At 35.2% G+C, this 27500-nt stretch overlaps 1 protein-coding gene across 2 annotated transcripts in view; it reads left to right on the plus strand.

Annotated features, from left to right (window-relative positions):
* sano (serrano) overlaps positions 1 to 27500 on the plus strand; it is a 699118-nt gene that overhangs the window by 103031 nt on the left and 568587 nt on the right. Inside the window, exon 2 of one of the 2 annotated variants that reach the window (XM_069831023.1) lies at positions 12136 to 12201. The exons of the other annotated variant lie outside the window; for it this stretch is intronic. The gene's annotated coding sequence lies outside the window, so the exon portion shown is untranslated. The remainder of the gene's footprint in view (positions 1 to 12135; positions 12202 to 27500) is intronic. 2 annotated transcript variants of the gene reach the window in all.

A 27500-nucleotide genomic window follows, 5' to 3' on the forward strand; every position in this document is an offset into this window, starting at 1 on the left:
GCATAAATTAGACTAACGTGAACATGAAAACTGAGATCAGGTAAAAGGAAAATAATGACTTCATCGAAATCAAGACATAGTCATAAAACGTTACATGATTATGATACTATATGATACTATGATTATGATTCTATATTCTGAGAATGTTTTATTAACACGTTTCATTAGATTTTTCTGTGAAATGCTTCTGATATATGGGGCCTATAATAAATTTGTGGGCCTATACTATTTTATTTACTTTCCTTCGGCGTAGCTCAAATATTACTGTTTCTAGCTACTGATCTGTAGTATAGGTATTCGATGCTGGGGAGAGAAGTGGAAATTTATAGCCCTTCCAGTCGGATTGGATGTCTGTCCTCCGCCTTTTATGAGAGCCCTACGCCATTCCGGAAATAGATCGAGTCCTCGCTGCTCGTGAATGATTAATGTTGAAATGAGAGCGAAGAGGTCAAGAAATCTAATCCTTGAAGATAGGGAAGAGGAGGAGGAGGAGGAGAAGAAGAATAAGAAGAAGAAGAAGAAGAAATGAGTATGTAATGATTGATTTCCTCTATGATGAAAATTTATTTATGACTGTAACAGTTCTGAGAAACTAATCAAAAGAAACACTGTCGTGCCCTCTGTTATGGGAGGATTGATGGTTTTCTCACTGCTAATACATACCGAGCATGATGAGAAGATGGCTTAGGCTTAGCATTTCTTGGATGCGTGAGTTATAAATTTTATTTATAACAGTTAAGGTCGGGAACATTCGTTGCTGCCTCCATTACATTGCAGGCGTTGAAAAGGTGATTAAACGTTTATCATGCGTCGTGATCAGTACTGTGGGGAGAATTTCAATAGACAGCTGTGTTTGCATATCCGAGGGAATATGATAAAGACTTCGGTCGCAAGAATATTGGTTTTAGAAACATAACAACAGCGGAATGTGTGGAAGAAATATATATCATAGTTCTTTGGAACCAAATCGAACTGGCTGTGAATGGAGAGTGACAAACTACGTACAAAAAGAATTTGCGGTCAGTACCAGGGTAGATGGAATTTTGAATTCGTCATGATTTCCCGAACGACTCCGGATTTACTCAACTTCTTTCTCAGGACTTCAGAACTTGATGCCGACTTCATGAGAAGAAGCTGAAGACGTTCTTCCACTTTGCGAATTATTGACAAAATGATACTGTAATGAGACATTTGATATTTGTTATACAGTATGCGGTACTGAAAATGAATACTGCACTTTTATTAACTGGCAATCTATAAACTGTACTTAAGTAAAGCGCCTTAATAAATAAACAGGAACATAAACATATGTTTGTAAAACAAAATTATATGTTCACTGCCGCCTTTTTTATAACACCGTGTTTCATAAAGATTTGAAGAGTTAAAAAACTTCATTGTGAGTAATCTATTGAACTTACGTTAATGAAACCAGTCCAGAACGAACGAGGAACTCAGTTTTTTTACACTTACAAATGTCCAATGTGTATACTAGAGTGCTGCAGAACAGCACTTACTGTAGAACCGGTTTATATTCGACTGATCGGAGAACAACCGGCGAAGTTGAACATCCGACCGAATATCCGATCTAATGTTTTGCAGGGTAGACAACACCAGGCGCACTTCACCATATAAGAACTCTGATGACATTTTCTGATTACATAAATGGAGTAACAATTGAAGGTCTAACTTTCCTAATTAAAAAAAGTGTTAACTTGAAATAGGCCTATAATTGATTGGACACTTTGGTACATTTATCGTCATAACAGTATATAAATCAACTAATGGACACAGGTAACAACAAAGGAAATAAGCGTAATACATAGATAAAATATGACATCTAAACAAATGCAAAAATAAAATAAATTGCAATTACTTACAAAATAGAAGAGCAAATAAGTACACACTTGCTATTGTAACGTTCATACTTTAAACTCAAAATACATAGGTTACCTGTGGAAGAGTAATTGTTAATATAGCCTATGCCTTTTAATTATTCTAAGTGGATGTATTATTATTTCATTATTAAATCATTTTTAAGGAGATAAACTCATTAACAAAACTAAAAACACACTCAAGCTATAATGATTGTAGTTTCATGATTTATTGCATCTGACGATACCTAGGAAAGTGACATTTTGGAGGACGAAAGATGGTAGGAAGACCCCGGATCCAATGGGAAGAGATGATACAAAAGGATGCAAGGGACCTACTAGGTGTTAGGAATTGAGAACAATGGCTAGAAACAGAGATGAGTGGAAGGCTTTAATTGGGGAGGCCATGGTCCGAAAACGGACCGAAGCTCCATAGGAAGAAGTAAGTATCTGGCGAAGATTTTCATAATCTTGTAGCGGTTTTTTGCCTCCATAATATTTTATCTTCTGCACTTGGTAAGACTCTCGTGATACGGGGTCAGCACGACACAGATCATCGTTATAATACATGGCACATACAATGACGACGGACAAACATTTATCCGAGGCTGGATTGGAACCGAACAACATAATAGCTGAGCTTCATAGCCATTGTATACACTGTGGCCTGCAGAACACTGAAATATAATTGAATCACTAAATGTGAAAAGGGAATAAGTCCCAGTTTTGGCAAAAATGAGTTAAGACTGTAATCATACTAATTTAGGTATGCTCTTTCATTCTGCAGAAAAGGGTACAGGTCCCGCATCTCCTTAGTCTAGGTTTCAACACTTTAGTTTTCATGTTTATTTTGAAAAGGAGCTTAGTCCATAACTTGTTTCCTCCTAAGAAATTCAAGTTTGTTGTTCCTGTCATCTAGAGGAGAAGAATGCACTTTCAATAGAGTCCATTGGACGAACCATCCCACCCATAAAAAGATAAATTTGAGTATTTCACAGTATTTCATGTGTGTGTGTGAGAGCTGGCAGAATTGTGGGATATGACAGCTTTGATGGTTTGATCTATCACCCTTTTAAGCTCTTGTTAAGGAAAAATATTATTCCCAATTTGCCCATAGAATAAGCTTATGCAACACAATGTCCGATAAATTAAGGATATTAAGAAATAGGTGAAGTACATACCTGAGAAGTTTAAGAATTATGGAATGATATCATAAAGGAGCCCCTACTGATAACAACACAGAATATTAATAAGAAAATTCAAAGTATATTGTTTGGTCAACAGCTTTCAGTGTTTCTATATGCTACTCTCTACTATTGTTCATAAATAGTCATACAATATAGCGTTTGTTTTGAAAAATATAAATAACGATACATTTTGTTTAATATTTTTACAGTATGTTTCGTTAGATATGAAAGAGGAACAAGTTCTCAAACATTTTTTTTTTTTGCTTGTTTATGTAATAACCGACAGCTTTCAATGTTTCTAAGTGCTACACTCTACTATTGTTCATAAATTGACATACAATAAAGCTTTTGATTTCAATAATAGAGATAACGATGTATTCGTTTAATATTTTTTTAGAATATATTTCGTTACATATGAAAGAGAAATAAGTCCACACACAAAAATTTTCTATAAGGCAGAATAAATTGAGAAATACACATATTTTTTTCTTACATAAATATCTTGTGTAGTCACGATTGGTTCATAGAAATATTTTCGGTGCAATTTGTTTATATTTCGTTGTGTGCAGAAGTCATTTGCGTTTTTTTTTTCAAAACTAACTGAAGCTGACTTATTCCCTTTTCGTATTTAGTGATTCAATTAAGATAAGTAATAAAATTAGGGTAAACTTGCTTGTGTTTTGTTGTATCCATTGGGTTCATGAAATAGCCGTCGACGGCGGATCGGACACTTTTCACCATGATGAGTAACACCCGGATCGGTTGCAAATGTGTTTATTAAATGCACAATGGATGCTCGGAGGTCATTCACAGGCCGGTGCGCGACCACGTCTGCGCATTCCTTCCCTTGCTTGGTAACAACAACAACAAGCCATCAATTGGCAATTAACTGCCCTCAAGAAGGTGGAGACATCTGGTCTTCGTAAAAGTTTCGGTCGAGGGAGGATAATGGCACTAAACTACAATGCATGTGTGATGTGACGTCCAAGTACGTTGTGTACGTGCTCTTTGTTGGAAAGTTGCACTCGTCGTACGGAATGAAAATATTTAAAAGTAGAGACTATTCACAGTTGCTGACTTGATAATAGTAAGAGAGCAGTAATTTCCTCCTCGATACTTCTTTTTATCATTTTCGTGTCTTTTCTTGTTATCTCTTTCTTCTTCTTCTTGTTTCTTTTTCCTCGCTATTCCTTTTCTCTTCATCCTCTTGTTTCTTTCTTCGTTTTCTTATCCTTTTTCTTGTTGTCTTTTATTTCATGTATATTTTTAAAATTAGGTTATAAAATAACGCTGCACCAATTACTAGGTTATGTAGCGTCGATGGAATGGTGATAGCGAGATGAAGCCGAGGATTCACCATGGATTACCAGACATTCGCTTAACAGTTAGGGGAAAACCTTGGAAAAAAATCCAACTATGACTACAGTGGAGTCCATATCTCCTGACGTTTCACGAGAGTCAATAACGTGCAAGCGCGACGTTGTTGTATATGATTATCTCGTGACCGGAATATTGTAGCAAAAGGAAATAAAAAAAAATTGGAGATTTATCCTTCGAAGAGGTGGAAAAATTCAGATATCTTGGAGAAACAGTAATAAATATAAATGACACTCGGGAGGAAATTAAACGCAGAATAAATATGGGAAATGCGTGTTTCTATTCGGTTAAGAAGTTTTTATCATCCAGTCTGCTGTCAAAAAATCTGAAAGTTAGAATTTATAAAACAGTTATATTACCGGTTGTTCTGTATGGTTGTGAAACTTGGACTCTCATTTTGGGAGAGGAACAGAGATTAAGGGGTTTGAGAATAAATTCTTAGGAAAATATTTGGGACTAAGAGGGATGAAGTTACAGGAGAATGGAGAAAGTTACACAACGCAGAACTGCACGCATTGTATTCTTCACCTGACATAATTAGAAACAGACGTTTGAGATGGGCAGGACATGTAGCATGTATGGACGAATCCAGAAATGCATATAGAGTGTTAGTTGGGAGGCCGCAGAAAAAAAGACCTTTGGGGAGGTCGAGACGTAGATGGGAGGATAATATTAAAATGGATTTGAGGGAAGTGGGATATGATGATAGAGACTGAATTAATCTTGCACAGAATAGGGACCGATGGCGGGCTTATGTGAGGGCGGCAATGAATCTCCGGGTTCTTTAAAAGTCATTTGTAAGTAAGTAACAAATTATACCATAACCAAGCCGGAGATCGAAGCCAGGCCGCCTGGATGGAATACCAGCTCTCTAGCGTTTAAGCCACAGGCGCGACGGTGAGTACATGCATCCTCGTTTATTGTTTTGCAAGGATGTTACTTATTTGGCAAGAGCTGCTACTGGTCTCGCCCACTCACTGACCACTGTAGTAGTCGAGGCCGCTCAGACAACATTGGATTACCGCGACGAAGTATGCTACTTTGTACCATTGCTAATTAATGTTTGACTTTTTAAAACATAGGTCAAATATAAACGGAAAGCTTGTCTCTCTTTATACAGTATTTAGTTTTTCAAACAGAGTGGATGAGTTTGCGATGCTTTTGTATCATGTGTGCTCAGCAACCAGGAAACTCAGTTTATAATCCTGAACAAACCAAGTACGAGCAGTTACTTGCGTAAGTAGCTGATGGACAATGTATCGGTTTTAACGTAACTTTTACAGGAAATAAATCCGGTACCTCTTGTCAGTTCCGTAAAATAATGTTTATAGCATGTATATTTAATCATTAAATTAAAAACTGATAATGCCGAAAGTGTGGTTCTCTTTTTCCTTAAAGAAGTTTTGAATTGTACCTGTTATATCCTTCGCCATTGTAATGTTCTTCAGTCTATATTTTTTATCCAATTTGAAGTACTTTTTACATTTTTTTAGGTTTGCTCATGATATCACATCAACTCTTATCACATTTTTCATGTTTTTGCTTTATTTATTTGTTTATTTACTTATTAAGCAATTTGACTTTCTTGAGCATGGCAATTTTATTGGTAACATGCTAAAATATCTAACATTGAGACTCTCTGAGGGTTAAATTATGTTGTTTCGATTTTGATCATTTAACGTAAGATGAGTAAATTAATTTATATAGCTTTTATTTAATGCAAATGAGTTTGTCTTTAATTGATAACGCACAAAAGAGTGCAAACTTAGTGTAACAATTAATTGTATGTTGATATTTTCAATAGTTTATTTTCCCATATTTTAAAATTTTCAATGTAAATTTTTATCGTCCTCTGGTTTATGAAGTTAGAATTAATTGACGATAATTACAGAGTAATATATTCTAATAATGTGTTAATTTTATTGTAGAATTTTTTCACCTGAAGACGAAGATTTAGCAAAATTGTATGTTCGATGTAAAGTTTACTATTTACACAAAATTGTTTAAATTGCAATGTAACAGCCTACAAACGATCGCTAGTATCTTGCTTCTTTATCCACTAGTAAAAATTCAGCTCCAGTTCTGGTCGGTTTCTCTTTGTTATCGAATTTGTTTCTTTGACACTATGAGCTTATTACATTATTAATTAAGATTATACAGGAAATACATTTCGGTGTTAATCTGTATTTCCGTAAATAATACACTTAACAAAAATTGCTTGCACTTGGTAAACGAAACCTTCCAATGAAATGACAGACATAAGATACAGAGTGGCCCAAAAAAAAGGTAACCGATATAATATAATAGCATATAATGATATGTAGTTTGTAACATACCTTTTTATTGTTTCTGTTACAGATTAATTCAATCAAGGTGTGTTTCATAAACCACCAGCATTTAAAAAAAAAAAAAAAAAATCTGCAATGTGTGGAAATGTTTCGAATGACAGGTTCTGTTACCAATTACAAATGCCTATTTCCGAAATGTGTGGTGGTCTGACGAATGTGATGTTTTGTTAAGTGGTCACCGTTAATAAAAAAAAAACGGTCGTTTCCTTGGTTGGGGAAAAAACACAAGAGTATGAACAGAGACCATTACATTCTGAAAAAGTAACAGTGTGGCCTGCTGTGTCCAGCCACGGCATCATTCATTGTCGATGAACATGGAAACAGGATAAATGTTAATGCAAACGTGTACAGACAAGTTATTGAACGTTTTCAAGGGGATTTGATAACATTTTGTGAGTTAAATAATCTTGATTTGGGACAGCAAGTGTTTCAACAAGATGGAGCAACCGCTCATACTGGTCGTGGAAATCTAACCCTACTGCAAGAGCTGTTTCCTGGTCGAGTGATTAGTAGGGGATCAGACTTTCCGTATCCTGCACGAAGTCCTGATCTGTCTTTGTGATGCTTTTCTGTGGGGAATATTGAAAAACAGTGCTTCATACCCGTCCCACGTACTCTACGTGAAAACATCGAAAGAGTTATGCACAACCTAACAAGAGAACAGTGTGATGCTACATTTACCAGGGTAGTAGAGCAATGGAAGAAGTCATAGCCAATGACGGAAGACATGTAGAAGACTTAGTTGTACGATGGATGTGATATTGTGTGATACAAGCATTTCGGTTCCCTTTCTTTGGGCCACCTCGTAGTTTTCACAGTTCTTTGTGGATAATTCTGAGGAAGACATTTGTATTTGACTTGTTATTTTGATGACTAACCTTCGTCAGTTGACTGCCTTGAATTTAGCGGATAGATTATATGGGATTTTGTGGATTAAGCTGAGTGATGTTTCTGAGAGCATTTCGGTTTTCTTTGTCGTTCTCACACCCTGACTGTAACTATCTCCACGCCATAACATCTACAACGCTAATAGTCTCTCTTGACATGAAGAACCTTAAAGTATTCCTTTTTCTTCACATTAAATAAGAACCTAGACCCGGCCTTAGTCTGGTTATTTGACACACTTAAATTTGTTTTGTAGCAAATAGGGTGTGATAAATTTTTGTCTTTTAGACTTCGGTTTTCAATGTCATTGTTATGTTACTATTGTTGTTCTCTGGTCGCATCATCGTCCTATTCCGGAATAATCTTTTCTGTTAAAAAGGAATGCTAATTTAAGAAATATAATTAGAAAAAATAATGAATTCCAAAGAAGTAAATCTACCCTGAGGATAACTTCACCGTTAAGTGCGTGCAGTCTGCCAGATAAACTTCTTCACGAAATGGCAATTCCGTTACCTGGAACTTGTTGCTCCTTCCATTCTTCAAAACTGTTTCTACAATGATCAATAATTCGCTTCTAAGCTATTTGTAAGTTCAAAAACGATGATATAATAAATTGTACTATTACTGTGTGTCTTACAGCTCTGAAATACGAAATATACCATTAATTTATCTCGTGTTTTATTCGCTCTCAAATACAGAAAAATTCGAAATACTTCTTCAGAAGTAATGTGAGCTGAAATGAAATAGAATTTATTGGAGAATTACAAAATGGGAGGAGGGGAGAAACACTATTTCAGCTGAATATGTTAAAAGTTCCAATATAACACAGCTGCTAATGTTAAAGATGATTGATGCTTAATTGAAACAGGTGTAAAACACTTTAAAATGGTATTGAAGTTCTGTATAATTTGATTCGTAATATAGAAAGAGTCACAAATCGATTAGGTAAGTACTACGTTGTCCCGCGCCATAGCTTCGTGGTCTAAGACATGATGCCTAGGATTCGCGTTACGAAATACGCGCTGACTCGAGTCCTCATGGGGAAGGAGTTTTCTCATAAAATTGTGATCAATGTATGGGACCGGTGCCCGCCCAGCGTCATGATAAATTTGGGGAGCTACAAAAGATAGTCGATCCCCGCTTGGACTGATTACCTGGTTGGGTTTTTTCCGAGGTTTTCCCCAACCGTAAGGTGAATGCCTGGTAATCTATGGCGAATCCTCGATCTCATCTCGCCAAATATCTCGCTATCACCAATCTCATCGACGCTAAACATCTCGTAGTTGGTACAGCGTCGTTAAATAACCAACTAAAGAAAAACGAAAGGTAGTGAAACCTGATTTCGGAAATCATAGGGGATGATCGTTCTAATCATACGATACTGCCATTCTGGTTGGATGATCGTTCACCTCTGTTGTAACGTGGACGAGGCATGTGGACGTGAGGATAACAGTCGTCCGGTCGACCTTGGCCATTCATAAGCTGTTCGCATCATGAATTGATTTGATTGGTATTATTATGTTACATTAAATTAGGTTAGAATAAGTTTGTATTAAGTTGAGTGGAAAATCATGATTACATGGTCAATTTGTTGACATTAATAAAGTACATAGTAGGTCACTTCTGACAATAGCACTTTTTGCGGTGGTCGATACACTCCACGGTTATGAGCAATCATGGATACGAAACGTTTTCCATTTTCACTAGATTTATTTTGTTATAGGAGTGCTCCTCTGAGTTAGGAATTAAGGCATAAAATGTATGATCAAGAATATGTTTTAATGAAAGACTGTAGCGATCGTTAGTTATGAATATAGACCGATTCATAACTCTACTCCGCATACATAATAACATGACCTCACAAGCACGTCACTTCTATCAAATACTGGACGATGGAGTAATTATTTTCTGCATATAAAAACATGGTACTTCATTTGCCCGGCTTTTCTCTGATTATTATTATTATTATTATTATTATTATTATTATTATTATTACTATTATTATTATTATACCTTCAGCATGGAACTTCTTCTTCTTCTTCTTCTTCTTCTTCTTCTTCTTCTTCTTCTTCTTCTTCTTTTAAGGTTTAAGTCATCGTGACCTGTTTGAATCTCAAAAGTTAAATTTATCTTCCCATCTTGTAAAAGTTCTTCCAAAAAATCTAGTTCCTATTGGTATGTAGTGTAGGAGAGCTTTAGGATGTCTTTATTATGGCATTCTTATTATATGTTCGTTCCAGTTTGTTTTGTAGTTATATATTTTTTTGCTAGTGAAAATAGATTTAATTCTTCTCTATTTTTTTTCTTTTTGTCCTGCTGAAAGTCTTTAGAATTTCATTTAATCTATTTCAATTTTTTCCCTCTCATCTATTTCTCGCCTAATTCTCATAACCATAATATGATATAGTAGGCACTGTCATTACTTTATACAGGGACATCATTTTATTTTTGCTTCAATTTTTATTGTACCTGAGTTTTTTAATGTACTTCACTCCCACCCCCTCTACTAGTAAACTTCTAATCGTCGTCCACACAGAACTAAGGTCGTGTATACTGAGTTAGTGAGTATAGTACGTTTCAGAAATATGTTCGCGTTTTCCAGTGACGAAAGAGCTTTTAATATTGAATCATATTTTCGCACAGATACTGTCGTGCGTTTGCCTACGTCGCATCCCGGTTCCCCCCACCCCGCTTCTGCTCACCCCTCTGTAAAGGCAGTGGGTGGGCTCTCTTAGCTCTTTTCTGAAAACATTAATTTCTGTTAGGAATTGGACTTCTACGTAATATTATACAACTGTTTAAAATAACTTACATAAAAGAGTCTCGTTAAGTAATTAACTGTCACGTGATTTCCCCCCTTTCTACGACCCTGCGACAAAACCTCTTGGACGGACAGTAGATAGCATGTCTGAGTAATTTTATCTTTTCGGATCGGGCAGAAGTAAAGATTAAATTTACAGTACGTGAGGTACTCTTTTATAGAGTAGGTACAGAATTATTTTAACATGAGTTACTAGTACGAAGGACGAAACTGGTAATTGGGATTAGGTACAATAGTCTATAATGCGACAATATGCACAAAAGAACTGAAGCCTGTATCGAAATGAACGGCCACCATTTTAAAAAATGTGTTTAAATATCCACATTAAGATTATTTTTTCATTTCACTTCATTCTCTAAATTGTACGCTAATGTGCTGTAGACAATATAATATACACTGCATAATGAATACGTCCGAATGGATAGCTCAGTACGTGAGTAAAAACACTTATTGTTAATACTGTACTGTATTTTGATTAAACAAAAGCCTTATGAAAATTATCAAACTCAAAATCGCAACATTTCCTAGTTTACGTAAATGGATGAACTACTTTTCTTCCCTCCTATACCTAGTAAAGTGATTTGTTTGTATTTTACGCCAGTATCATCGAACTCCAGTCGTGGAAGGGGGTAGCAAACGGTGTTTCCGGTTCTCACCGTTAATCCATAGGTATAGTAAGGTTAATATAGAAATGTTAGTAAAAATAAAATGATGTCCCTGTAGAACTTTAACTGCGTACTCTGTATTGTTTTATTTCTCAGAGTTCTCTGAATGGTGCCACGTATTCTTTGAAATGAGTTTAGTTCATTATTGACGTCTTAGCAGTATGATACGTTAACTTCTAAATATTTATTATTTTTCTATTGTTCGCCAGTCTTATTATTTATCGCTAGTTTATACCCGATGTGGTTTTCACCTCATGAAGCTATTGTTTTAGAATGTGTGTTATCTCATATTAACAAATTATATTCTTTTCCTACTTTCTCAGGGTTCATGCAACCATTTGAAGTTTATCCTTGGAGATTCCAGGAGAGATCTTAAATTCCAGAGGAACAATTCCCTTTAAAGAGAAATTCTTTTCCTATGACGGGAATCGAATGCGGAACCTTATGAACTATAGCCACAAGCTCTAACCACTAGATTATGAGACTCGTCCATTCCCACATAGTATTGTGTTTAAAATTTTATCATGTAATTTAAAGTTGTTCGATAAATTGTCTGATATTTGTTAATAGAATCGTCAATATACATTATAGGGATATTAAACAGAACAGGACTCTGCAGACATCTCTGTTTAACTCCTTGGTTTCTATTTACTATCATATTGCTCTTGTTAGCTTGGGACTTATTAAAGATATTTCTTTTTATTAATTGAAAGCGTTATGATGTGCATATTAGTATCAATAAATAATCAAATATAATGAAACAGATGTGGCTACTTCAGCGTCCAGAAATGTAATATAGCTGATTGATTCAGGATACCATTTGATTTAACGCGCAGAAGCGCTCTGCCTTCAGTACATGACGGGGTCACCATGATCTGGGGAATAGTATCTTTGGTAATACTCACACCGGTGTCAATTTGTATTTTATATTTCGGAATCAACAACTCAACACGTTGTAACACTTTTGTCTCTTTGTTGCAGGGTTGGAATTATTTTATGTATACCAGGTTGGACCGAGGTGCGGAGGATTTAAACGCCGAATTTTAAGTATGTATTAATACCATTTCTTAATCTCGACTGCAAATTGTATAATGCTGCAATAGGCCATGACAGCTCTATTTTAAACGCGAACATCTTTTCCACGGCTTTTATACAGAGTTCTCCATATGGTGAACCTCCTCTTACACCGCAAACGCAGTTGAATTTTCTGTTACACGACTCTCACACTTACCGCGAAATTGGCCGCCGCTTCTACGGTACTGTCTGCAGGTTCTAAAACCTGTTTAGCAGGAAAAATGTTTACATTTAACTTAAAAATGGTTGAAATTACATTTTTCCTGTCTCACAAGAGATGCGCAGTGTCTTCCTTCTGCTTCAGAACATTTTTTTGGCATCTCCAAAGATTGTCCTGAAATGCTCCACTATTCTCGTCTTGAGAAAAATGTTCTAAACGACTTGTCAGATATTTTCTTTTATACTTTACGTAATTTAAAGCTACAAACACTCGCTGGAGTATGCTATACACAATTTTCAAACAATTAGGCCTACAAAAATATAATAGCTATTACTACATTACACACAAATAAATAACACCGTCATTGTTCTCAAATAATTATAAAAAACACACAATAGTTTTTACTACATTCCGCACAAATGAGTAATCCCTTCAGTAGTTCACAACAGACAGGTGAACTATACGCATGCAACGCTTGACAAACGCCTTTGAACATTGGCGCGGACGAGAGGGGCACTGTGGAAGGCAAAGTTTCTGTACGCTTCTTTGAGTCATAGAGTATACGGGCGACTCTATACTGCTTACAGATTTTCTTTTATAATTGAGGACCTGTTTCACAAAACTCAACATCTACAAAATTAAGATTTTTCAGGCAAAACATTTTTATGAATAATAACTAAGTTTTGATTTTTTGAAATTTGAAAAAAATATATTTTATTATTATATAGGTGTGTTACATATAATAAGAAAAATTAGTTTGGTCTGATACATTGTCAGAAAAAAAATTAATGAAAACTAAGAGTTTTCTTCAAAACTTAACATCTACAGTTACAAATCATTTTAAACTTTAAACAACTTTTAATATTTTACTTATTCATAGTGAAAACAATGAAATTACAACAGTGAGTCATTGTTATTACATCAGTGAATGGTTTCATCATACATTGAGACTTCATTATTGTCTTGTCATTGTCATTGTTAACTAACATCTACAGTTAAAAATTATTTTAAACTTTAAACAATTTTTAATATTTTACTTATTCGAAGTAAAAGCAGTGAATCATTGTTATTACATCAGTGAATGGTTTCATTATATATTGATACTTCATTATTGTCTTGTCATTGTCATTGTTAACTAACATCTACAGTTAAAAATTATTTTAAACTTTAAACAATTTTTAATATTTTACTTATTCGAAGTAAAAGCAGTGAATCATTGTTATTACATCAGTGAATCGTTTCATCATACATTGAAACTTCATTGTCATTGTCATTGTTAACTAACAACTATATTTACAAATTTATTTTAAACTCTAAACAACTTTTACTATTTTACTTATTCATAGTAAAAACAATGAAATTACATCAGTGAACATTGTTATTACATCAGTGAATGGTTTCATCATACAATGAAACTTCATTGTCATTGAATAATTTCAAGGGACAAATTGTTCCGGGGCCGGTATCGATCCGGGACCCTTCGCTTAGCGCACGAATGGTCCACCGACTGAGCTACCCCAGGAACTTCACAGGATACCGTCACAATTCTTTCGTTTATATCCACACAACTCAAATGGGCTGACAAGACTCCAGAAACCCAACTTTGAGTGCACACAATTCTGTGTGACTTAAATTGTGGCTTTCTGTTAACGTACCTACAGTAACGAATATATTATACAAATCTGGCTTTCAGGTAGAAGCTCCCTGTGAAGCAGGCTTGAATAATTTCATTTAATATTTTGTTCAAGCCTGCTTCACAGGGAGCTTCTACCTGAAAGCCAGATTTGCATAATTCATTGTCATTGTTAACTATCGTCTACAGTTACAAATTTATTTTAAACTGTAAACAACTTTCAATATTTTACTTATCAATAGTAAAAACAATGAAATTATATCAATGAATCATTGTTATTACATCAGTGAATAGTTTCATCATATATTGAAACTTAATTGTTGTCATTATCATTGTTAACACAACCACTGACAGCCTCTGAATAAAACTCTTGTGCTTCTACAGATGTGTTATCAAAATAATTAAGAAGTTTTTTCATTTCTTTTTACATTCTCACCCCTTTTCTCTTTCAGCTCTTCCCCTTTCAAATATTTCTTAGCCAAACGACTTATCCGTCTCCTGATACTCCCGTCACTTTCTTGAAGGTAGTTGCACACTGCACACACTTGAATCTCTATCGTATTTGCAGTTGACACGAAGTAAGTTAAAGCTATAGATCTATTATTTTTCTGATCTCTCTTCACAGTTCGTCTGGTAGGTTTGGCAACTGTGATAAATTTCAAAATAAATACATCTTGGTGACTTTTATTGTTAACACGATAGATTTTGTCTCTAAATTCAAGGAAATCATTTTTTGTAAGTTTAGCTGCTTCACAACAGATTCGTTTGGATTCTTGCTTAAAACCTTTTAATTATTCATGAGCGCAGTCTATATCAGGCTCACCTGTCCCTTCTTTAGTGTAATTGGTGCTGTTTTCTGCTACTTGTACTGTCAAACTTTTTTTTTTTTCGTCCAAGAGAAACTTGTTGGACTGCAGTTGGATACTCATCACCAGTAGTTTGATTTTCTACCTGAATAACAATACAAAATAAAAATAAAAGTTATTAAGTATATATTTTGTAGATAAAATAATAATTATTCTTTCCATGAATTATCAAAGCTACAAAACATAGATACATACCTTGGTAATTGTTTCTATTTCAGTAAATAAGCATGAAGAAATTTTTACAGTGAAGACAACCTCTGCTTACAATAACATTGTTTTAAGAAAGCAGTAAATTATTGTTCATTGTTGAATGAAACACACATATGAAACTTGAAAGTGTTGCCAATTAACAGAAATGCAAGGTTAGTAAAATATTCCATGCAAAGTGCTTACAACATAAGAAATGATTGAAAGTTGTGTAGATGTTAAGATTTGTAAAATCTTTCTCCCAGTAGATGTTGACTTTTGACAAATTTCTGTATGTTTTTAATGAAATTGTAAAGTATTCCTTTATTGGTAAATGATCTTTTTATTAATAATTTATTTTATTTATGTATAAATTATAGCATTTTTGGTTAAGATACCAATATTTTTAGTTCATTTGCAAATTTTGTAGATGTTGAGTTTTGTAAAATCGGTCCTCAATTTGAATATTTCTGACCTTAGAACAGTTATGGTCTGCGTTCGCAGTAACAGATGTGAGGCTGAGAAATCAGATTAAATTCTCTCTGAAGACATATGATGCACGCACTTTTAATAATTTTGAGTTACAACATATTAGTTATTGAACTCTTGTTGGAAAGTGTTTCTCAAGGACATGTTTCTAATGTCATTAAAGATTTGGTTGCATCATATGGTCAGTTTCTTGTGAATGTTGCTCCAGACTACTGGTTATGATAAATTGTTTCTTGATTTATGTTTTTTTTAAATATACCATATATATATATATATATATATATATATATATATGTATAATGACTGACTTATGAAAGTGTATTACAGCTCCTGAATAATTTCATGGACAGAGAGCACTTTCTTTGAAGACAAATGTATTGAAACGGAAGGTACATAGAAGAAGTCCGAGTCTGCTTCGAAACATTCAATATACAAATTCATTTGGAGAACTACAGATATATGGAACTAATATGAGTTTGTGAAACTCTTGTAATTTATTTGGGAGAAGTTGGTCCTTAGGTCATTCATTGTCGTACATCTGTCTTAGCTCTTTCCAAAGGATAAGAGTCCTGGATCTTACTTAAAACAAATATCGTTCTATAGTTATCGCAATTGTTCTTGGCCAGTGAAAAGTATTAATGTAAGCTCAGAAGCGAACGCAAGTCGCACACTGAGACAGTGCAAGAGCATAGCTAATATATGACTAAAATTGATTAAAATAATTGAGCCGCATAACAGAATACGCTTTTCAATTGAAATAGGTCTATTCTGAAGTCAGAACAGCCATATTTTTCTACACTTTACAATTCTGTTGCGATGCTTAAGATATTCTGGTTGCTTCGATTTTATCTTTTACAACTACTGAATATGTTTAAAATGTAGGCCTACGGAAAGGTAACTTCGGGTTTTCTTTCTGCCATTCTCTTTATGAAGTCTTATATCGTCGGTTTACAAGCAAAACACATTAAATAAAAAAAATATTACTTCTGAGAAGAAGACGTAGGCCTATATTATAATATACATAATGTATGTGTAGTAAACTTAGAATTGGAAAATGAAATACATAAAGTGAAACAATTTACTAAAAATAAAAATTTCAGGATTCAATTTCACCAAGAACTTTCACGCCTCTTTCTCTTTCTATTTAATGTGTTTTGCTTGTAAACCGACGTATGCTGGGGATGATAATGTCTGTAAAATTTTCGAACCTCACATTGAGAAAATATATGACATGTTTAATTTAGTGCCTGTTGAACATATTACCGTTCAAACATAGACTACGTCGCAGATCTCTTGGGAAGAACTGCAGGCAAAAGTTATGACCAGTAAACAACACCGTAAATAGTACGTGATTTGCACACAAGCCAGCAGTCGTGAACAAGTTCTCTCACACGAGAGAGTGACTTACTAAAATGTATCTACAAGTCTACAAGAGAGATTTTCGTAATTTAGGAGGTAGCAAGTATGATCTCCTATAATCTCTTCTTGATGTAGGACGTTGATTAAACTTTCCGCGAGTTCAGTTGTACACGTGTCAAGAGCTGTATACGTGATTATCAAAATTAGAAAGTTTAAGTGTGTCGCGTTTCATTGCTATGGCAATATATCAAAGGATCTCTCGGCATGTCACATTTACTCGAAACATTACATTTTTATTTCGCAATACAAGTAGCTCGTGTTACACTTTTTTGTGACAAAATCCAGGGGCAGTATTCATAAACATTTTTAGCGCGGGCTTTCGCTGGATTATCAGCGTTTTTCGTATTCATAAACCAGTGTTACCGATAGGATATGATTTGAATTCTGTATTAGTAACCAGTGGATAGCCGGGGCTAGCTTAGTACGCTCGTAGCGCGTGCTGCGAAATGTCTATGAATAGCACCCTAGAATTTTACTTGGTTCAGTCATCATAGTAATAAAGAATTATTAAAATATGATAATTTTTGGACATAATGTCCGCTTATTTTTCCTCTCAAGTCGGCCTCGGTAGCGTAGTTCGTATAGCGCTGGTCTTCTATACTTGAGGTTGCGGGTTCGATCCCGGCCCAGGTCAATGGCATTTAAGTGTGTTTAAATGTGACAGGCTTATGTCAGTAGATTTACTGGCATGTAAAAGAACTCCTGCGGGACAAAATTCCGGCATACCGGGGACGCTGATATAACCTCTGCAGTTGCGAGTGTCGTTAAATAAACCATCATTTAATATTCCTCTCAAGACTTAACAGGATAATATTAATTGAGCAATAAACTGAACTAGTAATGTGGAAGGGCTTATTACGACCCAGCACTTAGACCATTACTGGTCCTTTGTATTAATCTCCAGCTAGACGCATTCTTAGCGATACCGATCGACTGTGCTGAGATTTTCTGGTATCTAACGTTCATGCAGGTAACCCCACATGCTCTTAGACCAGACTTCGAGCGTTAGCAACCAGTGATCGAAGAAATGCTATGGATAAGATAATGGAATGGAGAAACGTTGACGCAGGGATTCTTAACCTTTTTTGACCAAGACCCAAATGAATTAGGCGATTAATGTGCGCGTCGCATGAATTTATTTTGAAGTTAAATACACCTAATATACTCAATAATAGCGTATAAATAAGCACATAATGTCAACTTATTATTATTATTATTATTATTATTATTATTATTATTATTATTATTATTATTATTATTATCTCTTTCCCTGATTGTCAAAATTTTCAAAATGATATAAACGCTATTTCAGTTTGGTCAGCTGATAATGGAATTAAAATTAATGAATCTAAAACTTTTTGTCATTTCCTTCTCAAGAAAAACTACTTCTTCAAAATTGAATTACTCTTTTAATAATATCAACATAATTAGGAAAGACTGTATTAGAGACAAATTACGTTTTCATAATCATGTTTAACACATATGTAATCATTTCATAAGAATCCTTGGACTTATAAGGTCTATAACTTATTCTTTTTCTACTCCTGCTACTCTACTAGTTTTATACAATACATTAGACAGATCCAAACTTGAATATGCATCTGTTGTTTGGAATTCTATTACTTCTACTGATTCGGTTACATTAGAAAATGTTCAAAGAAAATTTATTTCCTTATGTTCTTTTATAGTTTGACCAATTTCCTCTGTTTTCAATTATGAACTAACCTATAATTATTTTAACTGTTCTAGTCTTTATGTTAGACATCTGGATCTTGATTATTTATTATTTTCTAAGGCTATAAAGAGTGACATTCTTTGTGAATCCGTAATAAGCAATATCTACCTTCGGATTCCTTCTAAAGGACTAAGATTAAAAAAAAAAATTATACCAGTAAGTCTAAATCTCTTTCACCGGTTGCCAAATGCATAAAACTTGCCAATTTCTATTGTATGAAATTGGATTCTTTTAATGTATAGTATGAATATTTATATTGCTGTTGTTTTAATATTTGATTCTAATTCAACTCTAACTCATGCTTTGTCATTATTGCTTCAATTCAGTTATTCTTCATTTTCACGTATATCCATGAACGTCTATTCATGTACATTTACTGTAGTTATTGTCATTATTTGTAATTTTATCATTATTTTTAATTATTGTCATTATTTGTAATTTTTGTCATTTGTGCTGAACTATTATTGGCTGTTGTACAGCACAGTAAAATACTAGTAAATAAATAAATAAATAGTAATAATAATAATAATAATAATAATAATAATAATTATTATTATTATTATTATTATTATTATCAACCAAGCACGGTAGTTCAATTTTTATGATTTCCACCTTTCATTCGAGATGTTCGAAGTTCTGTCCCAGGGATCAACTATCGCGTCTTGGGTCTTTTGTGGTTTCCGAAGCCCCCAAAACGAATTCTGGGATAGTACCAACATCAAGGACTACGACCCGACTCCTTGCCAATCGCCATTACGCCTTCGTCACCACTTCTCATCTATCATCCTATCTAGGGTTACCATATTCTGAAATCTAAAAATACTGACACATTCCTCTCATCAACGAACTCCTTGTACCAGCTACTTCATTTGTATCATTATTGCATCGTCTGAATGTTTATCACTAGATCTAATTTTCTTGAACAATTCCTTGTTATTATACAAATAGTCAAACATATATTTATAAGTAAAATATCTGAAATTAAATTGCACTAAAACAAGTCCTTTGATAGAATCGGTGGTGAGTTTAATCCATAGAAATCAATAACTTACTTGACAAGTTAATTGCTATTTACAATTAACAAAATGAAGGCTGTATCTGGATGAACAGCATTTACACATTTAACAGTCACATACACGGCAATGCGCTTCTGACAATTCACAGTAACATGAGACCAAACGAAACAAAAATGAATAAATAAGACTTCAGTATGAGAAATGCGGACAAATTAGAGGATTTCCAAAAATATATGCGGACGGCTATTTTTATTATCAGAAAGCGGACATGTCCGCATAAATATGGTAACCCTATTCCTATAATGTCACCGCGATTGACCTGCCAATCCGACGGAGTAGCGCACTCGCAAAGCTGTGCCCGGTGGGCACGACCAAGGAAAATTATTTTCCTTGAGTACGACGGTAAACCATTGTAATGTTGAAAACGCCAGCAAAAATTATTATTATTTAGAGTTGTAATACTTTTAATAAACAATTATTATTAAATGTAATCGTAATTCCAAAAGTAGGAAGGGATGAATAGTAACTAGGGCTAGGATTCTTAGGTAAATAAATATTTTATATGCACTCTAATAGGAACTCGTAATTGTGTTTTGTTTCGGACAAGGTGACCTGAGCATATATTCTAAATTTTATTTCATATAAATACGGATATTTTGAAATTTTTTATGTAAATACATATATTCAAATTTCACATAAAAATTAAGTTTTCATCAAATAATTTTCGACAAAAGCCCCATTTCAGATTAATCACCCCCTCCCCCAATGTTCAGTGACGTTGCTTAGACGTGTTAGCTGGCAACTGTTTTTCGGAAGTGCTTATCAGTGGATCTATGCAACTGCAGTCTGCCCCCTCACCATAAGCGATAAGAGCTGTCACCACTAAAAAATTGTACTGTAACTAACACACACAAACATTGATGTGTCATTTAGGAGTTTTTTGTAAGTTATCATAACGTTGATTTAAGAAGCAATTATAATTTAATAAACATCAGCTGCCTCTGTTTTCGTTTCCAATCATGAAAATGTCTCTAGGGAGTGCATGTTGTTTCTCAATGGCCAGAGCGCTCTTTTTCCCTGTAAAAGGTAGTGTTCCCCGATAATCGTCAGTCGTTCGTGATGGACAACTTTAAGATGAATCTCATTGTGTACTGTAATTCTTTAGCAGTTGGCGAGACAGTATAATTTATACTGGTGATTACTGCATATTTTTTTATATTCACATAAAATAATTGAAGCATAGTTAAATATTTTTCCTTTTTTGTCACATATTTTCCCGATTTTTAGCACATAAAAATAAATAGTTTCCAGATTTTTAGCACCTAAAAATCCGAGCCCTAATAACAATATATTGTAGGACAAAGAATATGAAATTATAATTGAAAATTCAAACGTTTTATGAAAGAAAAAGTACGAAAGAATTATTCACATTAGTGCAGTACGATACTTGGCCTTGCACTAATGGTGAAAACGCTTAGATTTTTTGGGGGGAATTAACGGCAACTCATCTCAAAATCCACGGCGACCCCTGTTTGGATGGCGACCCATAGGTTAAGAATCCTTGTATTAACGGAATTATGTCGAAATCTACATTGAGTAAACGGAAAATTCCCCAGAAAACCCTAACTATAACCCTATTCGCTACAAGTATCAATATGGAGTTTTCATATGAAAAATTTTAAGCCTGACCTCCTGCGCAACAGTTCGTCTAGACTAGAACACCACGTAGCCATTACGTCAAATGTGAGCTTTCATGTTACCCGGTTTCTCGAGTGATAACCGACATATCTTAGCGAATGTCAAAATAATATTTAACGACTGCGAATTCATTCATTCATTCATTGATAGGTAGGTCTTTCACTACAAACCCAGGATTCTTAAATCTTCCCTCTTTTCTATCTTTCTCTTAGTCTCTGCATACGAGCCATATATCTTGATGTTGTCTGTCATCTGATAACTTCCTCTGTCCCGAATTTTTCTTCCGGTCACCATTCAAATCTCGTCGTGCATATTCACAACAATCAGTTTTTACTGAGAATTCACAGTGTTCTCCCGTTCACTGTCTTATAGCAACTGAAACGGCATTGCCTAAGGAACAGTATGACGATATCACAATCTTATCGACTTCAAATATAACTTTGAGCTACTCTATTCAAAATCTTCCGTTTTCGCTCGCCACTCTTGTATATTTACAGAACCTAAAAGAACGCTGTACCTTTGTAGAGAGTTCCAGGCAAAATTTGTCGCCCATATTACATTTCGGCACTGAATAGCCTTCTCAGTTGAAGTCACGAAGCTCAATACGTAGTAAATATGCATCATTACAAAGTTGCTAACCACTAGGGTCGCTAATATCGCCTCATTACAGACAATGCGAAATAGTACCGGCACAATCTATTGTTCCTAGCACCCTCACAACTCAAGCTTCGTGACTGTATATAGCTACTAGACTGTGATACCACCATTGGTGCTGTTGTGGATAGAAAGTAATGAAACAGTATTTCACGTTCTGGTCAGTAAGAATGTTCCATTTCGGATTTCACTCAAAATTGCTCCCGAGTCAACCGATCCCTCTTAGCTTTGTCCTAAGTGCGTATGTTGCGTAAATCTAGTACGTACTTTCGCCTTCGTCGTAAAGCGCAATTCAAAAGGGTATTGAAGCTTTGTTGAAACATTTTAACGGATATCTTGTGCATTGAATCTATGATTAGAAACATCCCGTTGATTGCAAAATCTGGCTGTCCAATTAAGTGCCACTTATTTTGTGTGTACGTGTCTGTACGAGCAAACTGAATTAGCAATTGGAGCTATTCCACGTCATCAGGCACAACATTCAGGTAGTTGCCCGTCGTGCTCCAAGTACCCGTTTTGACCTGCACTTCGTGCAGCATTCTGAAGGTAGGAGGACTTGAAACCAAAGATTTATAGACAATCTAGTCACTAAGCAAATAAAATATGACTACTTCGTATTGTCGTGGCAATCTTATGATTTTATGGTGGATCTGGTTCATGCCATGAACTACAAGACAAATAATACACGAAATGTGGCTGTCAAAAATAGAATTGAGTTGTTTTTTTTTCGCTTCTGCTTCTGCAGTCGTAACTATTTCAGCCCCGCTCTGTCCATGTCACAAACTGACTGCCAACTAATTGGTTATAGTTAGATCAGTGAAACGGTAAATATAATAGGTAATAGTTTCTCCTTTGCTAGTACTTCTTGATATTATACGAAACAATTTTCCTCTTAGCATTAAAAACGATTCAGAATTGCTGAATCATGATAACCATTCTCCTTATTTCGTAAGTTAGTGAATAAGGATCTTACGTGACTATCCTGTGACTTATTTGTCATTTGTTACATTGCTACGTAGTAGTTTACCATACATTCCCAGTAGAACTTCTGTCCCAAAAGAAATTAGTCGAGTTTCCAAATCTCTACATCCAGAACAGTGTGAGTTGCTAACATATTTAGTATTCCCACAGTCTACTATATACAGTCACGAAGCTTGAGTTTTGAGGGTGCTAGAAACAATAGACTGTGACGGTACTATTTTGCATTGCCTGTAATGAGGCGATATTAGCGATCCTAGTGGTGAGCAACTATCTAATGTTTGCATATTTACTAAGTATTGAGCTTGGCGACTGTATATAGTAGACTGTGGTATTCCCTTGAAACTACAGACACGAGACATACTTTTGGAATGCCATGAGGATCTACGCACGTCCTCACAACCGGATTTCCCACTAAATGTAACATGATCTGTCAAGAATTAATCCTACGCCATTAAGATTGAAGCTACGCTTTGTTCTCCTTTTATTCTTCTTCTTCTACTTCTTCTTCTACTCCTTCTTCTTCTTCTTCTTCTTCTCCTTCTCCTCTTGTCTTATTCTCTCCTTTTTCAAGTTTTCTTCATCCATTATTGCTTTCACAGTTTTTATTCTTCTGTTCTCTCTTTTCTTCTCCCCTCATTTTCCATATTTCTCTCCCGTCTTTATTCTCACTTTTTCCTCCTTGATCACTTTCGTTTTTTTATCATTTTGTTCCGTTTCCTCATTCCTGTTTCTCTTGGTCTCGTATTTTATTTGTTCCCCATTTGTTTTACATCTTTCTACCCTCTCTTACAAACACTCTTCCTTTTTCAATTCTTCCTTCATTTGCCAATTTCCTTTCTTCCCTTCCTCACTCTCCTTTTCTTCCATTTCTCTTCCTCCACCCCTTCGCCCTATTCTCTTCAACGTCTTCATTTTCTCGTTCCCATCTTTTTTGTCCTTTCCTTCTTCACCACTTCACTTTTCTCTTTCCCCTAATTAATTCTTATTCTCTTATTCCCCTTTCCTTTTCTTCACTTATTCTTTCATAATTATCTACCTCTTTTCTTTGTCCCCTTTTTTCTTTCCGTGGCCCTGCTCCTCCTTTTCGTCGTGCCTCTTCTTCCTTTTCGTCGCTCCCCTTCGTCCTTTTCGCTGTCCTTCTTCATAACGTCCTGCTCCTCCTTTTCATCGTCCCCTTCCTCCTCCTCTTCCTCCTTTTCGTCACCCTGCTCCTTTTCGTCATCCTTCTCCTTTTCGTCGTTCCTTTAGCTCCTTTTCGTCGTCCCTCTTCCTCCTTCACGTCGTCCCTCTTCCTCCTTCTCGTCTTCCCTCTTCCTTCTTTTCGTCCCTCTTCTTCCTTTTCGTCCTTTCTCTTCCTCCTTTTCGTTCTTCCTTTTCGTCCTCCCTCTTTCTTCTTCTCGTCTTCCCTCTTCCTTCTTTTCGTCCCTCTTCCTCCTTTTCGTCGTCCCTCTTTCTCCTTTTCGTCGTCCCTCTTCCTCCTTTTCGTCGTGCCTCTTCCTCCTTTTCGGCATCCTGCTCCTTCTTTTCGTCGTGCCTCTTCCTCCTTTCGTCGTCCTGCTCCTTTTCGCCGTTCCTCTTCCTCCTTTTCGTTCCTCTCCTTTATTTTAGTCCCTCTCCTTCCTTTTCGCCTTCCCTCTTCCTCCTTTGGGTCATTCCTCTCGCTCCTTTTCGTCGTCCTGATCCTTATTTTTGTCGTCTTCTTACTCCTCTTTGTCGTCCTCTTACTCATTTTCTTTCTCCTCTTTCTTCTTTTCGGCGACCTGCTATCTTTCTCCTCCTTTCCACTTCTCTTGTGTTCAGCCCTTTTCCTTGAATGCTTTCCCGCGTTTCCTTGATGATGGTTAGGGAAAACAATAATTACATTTTAGTAAAGAAACAATTTGGTATTTTGACGAACTTTGTTTTTATTACTTTCTATCTTCGAAATGTAATAGCATAATGCTCTTCGAAGTGGCGTTACTGTCAGAGTAAGGATAGTGAAATGTGTTTTCGTGAGGAATATCGACCTCGATTAAACACGTACGTAAGTGGCCCATTAAATCGACCCTCAAGAGCTTCCTAGCAGTTTCGAGTAATAGGTGTTAACAAGGAGAGAGCCTCTCGTTGCCAGCTTCCTGGTGTTTCCTGTACAGCAGTCATCGCGACACGGATGAGCCAATCAATAATGTCTCGTGCTGTGTATTATATGTTGTGCTCCAGCCTCCATTGCGTTGACATGAAATGTAACCAATGTTCTTTTCCTTACTATATGCCACTATTTTTCTTAATTTTAACATCGTTGTTAAATTTAATTATTTAAGAGGCATATTGGTCCGACAAGTTAGCATATATATATGAAATAAGTATAATAATCCTTCAATAACTGTCTTATTAACCTAATAAATAATACAAAAATTACATTAGGTCAATACAAAATCAAACATGACTAGCGCTTTCGCCAGTTAATGGCATCTTCAGGTCTATTAGCATATAGTAATGCTTTAAGCATAAAGACATAGGTAAATGGCAAAATAATAAAATATGATGAATTGCATGATGTGAAATTGGAGGAGATTAATTAAAAACTGTATTACATGAATAACTGTACAGTCACAAAGTACTGTAATAATAATCACTTAAAGGCGTAGTGGTTGTAGTGATTAAACTAGATATAGAGTCAAAATGTTAAAATACGGAATCCATGCATTAAATAGAAGGCTAAAAGAACATGTGTGCAGCGTAGTATGAAGATAACATAGTTAAAATGGGTAAAAATGTTGCAGCGTGTTAGGAATCTGCAAGAATCAATAAAAAACGTTTAAGTAAGAAATAAAAAATATACGGAGCGAAGAAGAAAGTTATCTAATAAATAGAAAAACTTACAAAAATTGAACTTGTAGGAAGAAATGATGTTTCGTGGCCAGATGCGTGGTGTTGACTGGTGCATTCACATATGAAAGAACCACATCATGATGTAAGGGGAGGGGGGTACGTGTTGTAGTAAGGAGAGCTCCTATTGGCCAACTTGAATAAAGAGTTATTAGGTAAAGAAGTATTATTACCGAGAAATTTAGCTAGGCCTATATAAAATTCTTCTGCAACTAAATTGATATTCCTGTTGTTAATAGGTTTTAAAATTTGTAAATCATCTGACATTTTTGAAGTTCATGGTTATTTTCTATTAAGTGGGATGCGAATTTTGATCTATTACGTCTATGACAAAAATCTGCTTTGTGTTCTGAATATTTAGTTTTGAAATTTCTTTTAGTTTGGCCAATATATTTCTGTGTACAATTCTTACAATGCAGCATGTATACTCCACCACTAGCATATTTATCAAAATTACAAATATTATTAGGAATAACATTATTAAGTTTGTTACCAGTTTTGAAGGTTACCTTTATATTTTCTTTCTTCAGAAAGTTGAGTAACTTATATGACACATTATTATAGTAATAGTTACTTACATTTATATTTTCTTTCTTCAGAAAGTTAAGTACCGTAACTATAACTATAATAATGTGTCATATAAGTTACTTAGCTTTCTGAAGAAAGAAAATATAAAGGTCACCTTCAAAACTGGTAACAAACTTAATAATGTTATTCCTAATAATATTTGTAATTTTGATAAATATGATATGGATTTGAGGGAGGTGGGATGTGATGATAGAGAGTGGATTAATCTTACACAGGCTAGGGACCAATGGCGGGCTTATGTGAGGACAGCAATGAACCTCCGGGTTCCTTAAAAGCCATTGTAAGTAAGTAAATAACCAGACTGTACAAACATAGCGCTTCGACATCGTTTGTTGGTATGACTCGTTCAAGGAATTATTGTATACTACATGCTTGAATACATGGGTTGCTAAAGTGTATGGGCTCCTATGCCTGGTGATAACATGTTAAAAGTGTATAATTAAAAATGGTGTAATTATATTAATTGTTATTAACAGTTTTCTATCAATTTTATATTATACTAAGGCTAAAAGTTTAACTTATATAAAATGCTGAAAATAAGCGTCACGTCACATGTCACGTTATCGTGGCGTGCTTTTTTGTGCAAAAACCTGCTTCTTCAGGTAAAAGTCTTGATTTTCATTTTTTTCATCTGATAACCCTAATCGAAGTTGAATTTCCTTTCAACAAAATATCTTTATTTGTTCTGTTAGTATGAGTTACATGTGAAACTGGTGGAATGTTATATTGGATTTGACTGGCAACCCGTCCGGATATCTGCGAGCCGTGTTAAATGGTCTCGGTTCTTAGAGCCTGGTGCTACTTCGCAGCGCAGTGCAGCACAGAACACGAGAAAAGAAAGTGCAGTCAAGTCAGTGACTGTCAGTTGATAAGGGCTCAGGCAAGCAGGCATGTTGCAACCGTGCACTGCCCGTGCCTCCCACCCGCTGCATCGGCTGAGCTCAGCTGGTAGCCGAACGTTGTGTTGCCATACTGCATG

Source organism: Periplaneta americana, chromosome 7, assembly GCF_040183065.1.
Source record: "Periplaneta americana isolate PAMFEO1 chromosome 7, P.americana_PAMFEO1_priV1, whole genome shotgun sequence".
Taxonomy (NCBI): Eukaryota; Metazoa; Arthropoda; class Insecta; order Blattodea; family Blattidae; genus Periplaneta; species Periplaneta americana.